This window comes from Echinops telfairi, unplaced genomic scaffold (assembly GCF_000313985.2).
Source record: "Echinops telfairi isolate 266 unplaced genomic scaffold, ASM31398v2 ScPeMD7_34;HRSCAF=130, whole genome shotgun sequence".
Lineage (NCBI taxonomy): Eukaryota > Metazoa > Chordata > Mammalia > Afrosoricida > Tenrecidae > Echinops > Echinops telfairi.
The window spans coordinates 1,114,547-1,122,098 of record NW_022103931.1 but is presented as its reverse complement, the minus strand read 5'-3'; the positions used below and the strand labels follow the sequence as shown (position 1 = coordinate 1,122,098).

Sequence of the window (7,552 nt, the reverse complement as noted above, 5' to 3'; positions counted from 1 at the left end):
CAACGTCAGTGTTTTATCTACATTTCTCATGATGATGTCTATTGGTCCAATTGTGAGGGGTCGTATCTTCTTTACATTGAGTTGTAATCTATACAGAAGGCTGCAAACTTAGATATTTCTTGACAATTCCTTTCAGCAAGCAAGGTTGTGTCATCGGCATATTTCAGGTTGTTCACGATCCTCCCTGATGTCACACTTTTCTTTATATAGTCCAGCTTCTCAGATTATTTGCTCAGCATACAGATTAATTAAGTATGGTGAAAGGACACAACCCTGATACAGACCTCTCCAAATTTTAAACCATGTAGTATTCCTTTGCTCTGTTCGAATGACTGCCTTTTGATTTATGTACAGGTCCCATATAAGCCCAATTACGTGTTCCGGAATCCCTTTCTTCTCCATATTATCCATAACTTGTTACCATCCAGTCAAAGGCCTTTACATAGTCAATAAGACACAGGCAAATATATTTTCTGGTAATTCTCTGCTTTCAGCCAAGATCTATCTGACCTCAGCAATGATAACCTTATACTACATCCTCATCAGAACATTTTAATAGCGTGTCACAAACTATTATACATAATGCCTCTACCAAACTAAAAATAAACTTTAGGGGGTAAGTGAAACACAGAAAGTCAATTTTCCCCCACTCCCTTCCTCCTACATATAACAAATATAGCTCACTGTCCTCAGAGGAGCCACTGTCTGCCCAATTTTGGTCCGTGAAGAGGATTCAGAGAGAAGAATGCAACCATAAATCAGAAAAAGGAGGGATGGCAAACTGAAATAATTGAACGGTAGCCTCGATTGTGTATTTCCATGGGAGGTGCCCTAACTCTCCACAGCAGTAGCAGTTTACTTCATGGTCTTGCTGCAGTTGATGGCTCTATGTCCAGTTTCACCGCACCTATTGCACTTCACTTAGGTGCAGAATTTTTTAATGTGTCCAAATTCTCCAGAAGAATAGCACTGCTACTCATCAGGGTGGTGACAGTCGTGAGCCAGATGGCTTGGTTTGCCAATAGTAAACCCGCAATTCTCCCTTAGTTGGACTCCTTGCAGTCCTTGGCAAATGACCATTGCTACTGCAGTTGTAGCAGCATCCTTTTGAAGATCACCATCTTTGGCAAGATGACTAGACTCAGCGCAAAGATAACCGATTTCTGGAAGAGATGAAGAAACAAACTGGAAACCTCTATCTGAGATCAAACCACCTCTACCACGGTTTCTCAGTCCATGACCACGGCCTCCTCTGGTAGGGCATTTCTGGGCCCAGGGACCATATTGCTTACATTCGAAGTACTGTACTCACTCCTGCTTATGGCTGCAGTTAGGTCTCCTTCAGAGTCTGAGTGGGTCCGAAGCAGTGCAGACTCAGATGAAGCCCAGGTGAAATGGGCTCAGAAGGTAGCAGCTGTTTATTTTCTGGGTTCTAGCCTGTACTACAGAGCCCTGGGGTTGTAGTGTTTATTCACTGCACTGTGATCTGCAAGGTCAACAATTCAGAACCCGCAGCTGCTCCATGGGAAAAAGATGGGGATTTCTACTTGCATAAAGAGTTACTGTCTCAGAAACTCACAGGAGTAGTTGTGTCCTCTCCTGTGAGGTTCCTGTGAGCTTTTGCTGCGCCGCACGTGGCTCTGCACACAATTCCACTTTGGTTGCCGTGCACCTCTTCCATTTGTTTTAGCTACTCTACATTCAAGAGAACGTTTTTGTCCCTTTTGATATCCACTTTATTCTTTTCTTTCATTCCGGGATTTTTGATGGTCTTTTGCTTTCTTCATGTCTGATGTTCTTGGTGTCGTTCCACAACTTATCAGGGCTTCTGTCATTAGTGTTCAATGTGTCAAATCTGTTCCTGAGATGCTCTCTAAGCTTAGATGGGATATACTGGATCTCCTAATTTGACTCTCGTGGACTTGTTTTAATTTTATTCAGTTCCAACCTGAACTTGCATGTGAGCTGTAGATGAGCTGTTCCACATTTGTCCCTGTACTTGTTTTGCCTGATGATATTCATCTTCTCCATTGTCTTCTGATTGAGGAAAAACAGATGCTGAAAAAATATAGCAGAATAGGAAAATGGACTGGAAAAGGATATACAATGGAACTATGAAAGAATAAGCAGTAAATAAGATCAAGTTCCTTTTAACATTGAAATCTATTTTTATTAGAAATTAATATTACCATTCCTCTTTTTTAAACATTTTATGAGGCGTTCTTATAGATGTTAATACAATCCATAATTTCATTGGATCAAGCATTATTGTACAATTGCTGCCCTCATCTTTTTCAATATATTTTATTTTCTTCTTGAACTCCTTGATATCAGTTCCCCCTTATCCCCTTCCTCCCCTCCCCTACCACACCCCTGAACCCTCAGTATATTCTATATTATTATTATTACTTTGCCTTAACTTACACCATCCCATGTATCCATTCTCCTTAAATTCTGATGTCTGTTCCCTTCGGGTGGGATTATACAGTCATCATTGCTATCTGTTCCCCCTTTCTGCCCCCTCTCTACCCGTATCATCAGGACGTCAATACTTCCCTTACTGTTTCGAGGGGATAGTCTGTCTTGAATTCCATGCATTGAAAGATCTTCATTGTACTCATATACATGCACAGGACTAGCAAGATTAATGAGGTAGAACTAGGGCCATAATAGTGGGAGGAGGAAATTTTAAAGAACTAGAGGAAAGTTGTGTATTTCATCAGTGCTATGCTGCACCCTGGATATATCATCCCTTCTGTGTGGCCCTTCTGTGAGGGACGTCCAATTATCTTACAGATGGGCTTTGGGTCTCCACCTTGCCTATGGTCCTTCTATTTTTTTATTTCCATTCAGATAGATGTTTTTCCAACATTTGATTTTTGATTTAGTTTTGCCTGTGTCTTCAAACTACTGCCTGAGGGCCACATGCGGCCTGCCGAGGACATTTGTCTGGCCCACTGGGTGTTTTTGCCTGTTTTGTTTTTCACTTCACAATAAGATATGTGCAGTGTGCATAGGAATTTGTTCACAGTTATTTTTTTAACTATAGTCCGGCCCTCCAACGGTCTGAGAGACAGTGAACTGGCCCCCTGTTTAAAAAGTTTGAGGACCCCTGTGTGCTTTCTAATACACAGCATCCTGATGGATCATGTTTTTTAATCCATTATGCTACTCCTCTTCTTCTTGATGATGCAGTTAATCCTTTCCATTCAGTATAAATGTTGATAAGTATGAATTTCCTGTTGTTATATTGTGCGTGTGCGTGTGCATGTGTGTGTTCCGAATGGCTTCTGTCATATTTTTCTAGCTGAGTTTATTTTGTCTACAGACTTTTTCATAATTTCCTTTTTTGCTATTGTTTTAGTTTTTACTGAGTTCCAAGCTCTTAACCTTATCTTCATTTTTTGCTGAGTTTTATTAATTTTTTGAAGTTACTCTGTAATTTATAATTATCTCCCTAAGTTTAAAATAGTCAATTTTATGCTGATAGCATTTTGGCATCCTCTTCATTTGGAGTTCTGTAACTATATCAGTTATTTCCTCTTCTTACTTTGTAGTTTTCATTGTTACAAATTGGCATCTCTGGTTCTCTATTCTCATGCATGTGGATTTATTTTATTTTTGATTTTTATTTCTTTGTGGTTTAGTAATTTGTCTCACTCTCAGGTTGTTGCATTGCTGTAGGTTCTCTATCTGATGGACTCCCTTTAGGATTTCTTTTATGGGTGGTCTGGTTTCTACAATACCTTTGATTTCTGTTTATCTGAAAATATTCTAATTGTACCTTCATATTTGAGGGTCATTTTTTCTGGATATATAATTGTAGTTGCCATTTTTTTTCTTCCAGTATTTTATACATGTGACACACACACACCCCCCCCCCACTAGCTTTATTCCTTGCGTGGTTTCTGCCAAGAAATCAGAGCTTAGTCTTCCTGGTTCTCTTTTGTAGATGACTTTTAGTTTTTACTGAGCTGCTTTCAAGATTCTTTCTTTATCTTTGGTATGGAAAGATTGATAATGCTATGTCTTGGCTACTTTCTTTTGAGATTTTTCCGATATAAGGTTTGTTCAGGTTCTTGAATGCATTCCTTCTCATCTTTCATATTAAGGAAATTAGACTATTAAGGAAGTTTTCTTCTAATAGATCTTGAACAATTTTCATTGCGCTTTTGGGGGGGGCTCTATTGTTCTGGATTTCTGATGGCACATAAATTATTCCTTTTAGTGATGTCACACATAATTCTTAGGCTTCTTTCTTTCTTTTTTTTTAAGCTTTCTTAAAAAAATTTTTTTTTATTGTTCCTCTCTAGCAGATTAGCATTAAGAGATTTGTCTTCAATATTGCTACTTCTGTCTTTCGGTGATTTGAATCTAATTCTTTGCCCTTCCAATGTTTCAAATATTTCTAAAATTTCAATATTAATCTCATGGATTTGTACTTGGTTTTTTGGTATGGTTTCTATCTTTCTATCTATTGTGTCAATTTGCTCTTGTATTGTTTTCTTGAATTCTTTCAGAGTCTGTGTTTTTATTGATTTTGTTTATGATTTCCTTAGTGTTTTCTTTGTTTTCCATGAATTCTCTCAGCTATTTAGTTTTGCTGTAACATATGTACTACAAGTGGAAGGACTTAACAAATAGAAATATATGCTCTCACACTTTTAGAGGCTAGAAATTGTAATTTTCAATGATCCCATAATTGTCCAAAACTAGGGTATGGGCTCACATTTCTATTATATGCACGAATACATGAAAACTTAATTAGATAATTTTTTCTTTTTCCCCTTTACAAACTTCTGTACTCTTTGAACTTTAGCCACAAACATGAAGTACTCTTGATAAGGGGGATGGGGGGCACCCAACAACAAAAGGAACATAGCAATTTTTTTGGTTTTGTTTTGTTTGGGGGAACATAGCATTATATCAAAGGAATACAGACTCAAGAAGTCCAGATTCAAAACCTCAACTACAGGGGACTATGGTGTTTCTTTTTCTTTCAAGTCTGGGAATCGTTGCTTGTCATAAATCCTCCCCTGGGCATAGGAGTTCTTCAATGCAGCATCTTTGGTTCCAAAAGGTATAACATGCTTCTGAAACCTCTTTCTATCTCTGTGGTTCTGAGGTCCCTTGTGTGAGTGTGTGTGTGTGTGTGTGTGTGTGTGTGTGTGTGATTTAAAGTTGTGTATGGTCTCTGAGACATTGACAGGCGTGCTACAGTGGGTTCTAGTTTGGCAGCCCTAGAGTGCTCACCACCTGTTAATGGTGGATTTGGTAGTGGGTGGGAGTTTGGGTGTGTTTCCAAAATTGCTCATTCTGTAGAGCAGTGGAGAGCTGGGTGGGTGGGTGTCAGCTGCCATGTGTTAGCAATCCAGTGGCGCTGCCATCTGTTATGTAGCCAATGGTGGTGGCACTCATCCAGTGGGTAGGGTGACAGGTGTGGTGGGTTTGGCTAGGAAGGGTTGATGGCTCCCAATAATGGGGAACAAAATGAAGGAGGAAGATTTTTTAAGAAGAAAAGGAAAAATACACAGGAAGAAATAAGAAAAACTGTAAATAAAGAAATAATAAATGTAGAGAAAGAAAGAAAGAAAGAAAGAAAGAAAGGGTAAAACAAAGAAGAAAGAGCTGTGACACAATACCAGCATAAGCGATGACCACCAAATACGGTTCTTCCCAGAGCAGCTCTCCATCTTTGCATAGCTTAAGTGCCATAGTTCCCATGGCAGTTTCCCTGTGTGGCCCTGTCAGATATTCTGTAAACATCAGCGACTGTGGGTATAACAACATTTTAAATTGTTTCTGGCCTCTGTCTCTTGATAAGTGTTTAACCTTACAATCCCTCAAACATTATTGTAATATCAAACTAGCACAAAAGCATCAGTCAGATTCTTCTTGATGATTTCAAAAATAATGTTTGGCACAACAATAGGGAAATAGTTAAGTAAACTATGGTACTGGTATGCAATATGAAAAACGAATACATATGAGCATTGTAAATTAAAATGAAAAATTTTATTTTATTTATTTATTTTTTTGCGACATGACACTCATTTATTGTGGCAATGGACCAATTGGCAGAGGCCCTACACTGCATTCAAAATTGGGTTGACAGATAAATAGGGCATAGAACAATGAGAACTGCCACAAATTTCATGCCTGGTGGCAGATCAATAAATTCATCAGATTTACATGTGGGACTACATAAGCAGGAACAGGACTGTGACTGGAACATGCACATTGTTAGAAGGGCTTACAAGAATGGTTCATGGTCTTCCAACCAATGCTGTCAGGATAAGATTGATAGGACATGACTATCCGACCCCTGGGTTGTCCCCAATGAAAAATTTTATTTTAAAAAGATTAAAAATAGGGCACAGAGCCCAATTATAGTCAGGGATGCTGCCGTTAGTTGCAGTCAAGTTATTTTTGATTCATGTGACAGAGTAGAATGGTTTCCTAGTTTTTTTTAGGCTGTGACCTTTTAGAAGCATATTGTCAACATCTAAGCTGTGTTTGAATTGCCAACATTTTGACTGATAGTTCAGCAATTAACCAACTGTGGCTCCCAAAGTCTACAAACCATGGGATACATCTTTATAACATATAGATAGAGACTGGAAAGGAATATGAGAAATAAAACTAGTTTTTTATTTTGTTGGGAATGTATTTTTTCTTTAAAATAATTGTATAATGTAATTCTGTGCTATAATGCTTTATTCCTTAAGGTATTTTTTTTTCAATTATGAAGAATAAATTCATGTTTGTGGCAAAAAGTTTAAAGAGTAAAGAATTTTATAAAGGGAAAAAATAACATTACCTATTCATTTTTCACTTACATTTGTTTACAAATATTCATGCATATAGTAGAAAGATGAGCCCAGACAATTAAGCGATCATAGACTCTTTTAACTCTCTTCTTTTTTCATCTATTTCTTGGGCTAGTGTCATACGATGATTTCATTTGCCAACTATGTTTTAACCGCCCTCAAATCTTGACTGACTAGCTTGCTAAACTGAGTTCTATGCTTTTATACCCATCAGCAAACCACACAATTGCCACCAGAATATTTCATAAGCCAAAACCAACTCATTGCCTTTGTGTGGATTCGAATTCATATCAACCCTAAAGTATAGAGTAGAACTGTGACTTAGGATTCCTTAGGCCAGAAATCTTTACAAAAGTAGATTGTCGCACCTTTCTCTTATGGACCAGTTGGTGGGTTCCGACAACCATCACAATCTTAATCACTGTGCCACCAGGGATCCACTTGAATATACCATAGAGCCCTCAAACCCAACATTTTTATTATCAACCCGCCTTCCAAATGAGTTATTCCTTCTTATTTAGTCCCTACTTTAGCTAATCATGGTTAAATTCATTATGCAAATTATATTATCCAGTTTCTTCTTCTTCCTCACCAGCAACACTTATTTGCTGATTCTACCAATTTTACTTCCACAGTATGTTTGTGACCTAGTTTCTTTCTTTGTTTTTAATTTTTAATAATTTTATTGGAGCTCTTACAAATATCATCACAATCCATAGTTC

General features: G+C 37.9%; 1 pseudogene; it reads right to left on the bottom strand.

Annotated features, from left to right (window-relative positions):
• Window positions 1-733: 733 nt before the first annotated feature.
• Window positions 734-5,715, bottom strand: LOC101653836 (annotated as a pseudogene).
• Window positions 5,716-7,552: the final 1,837 nt, after the last annotated feature.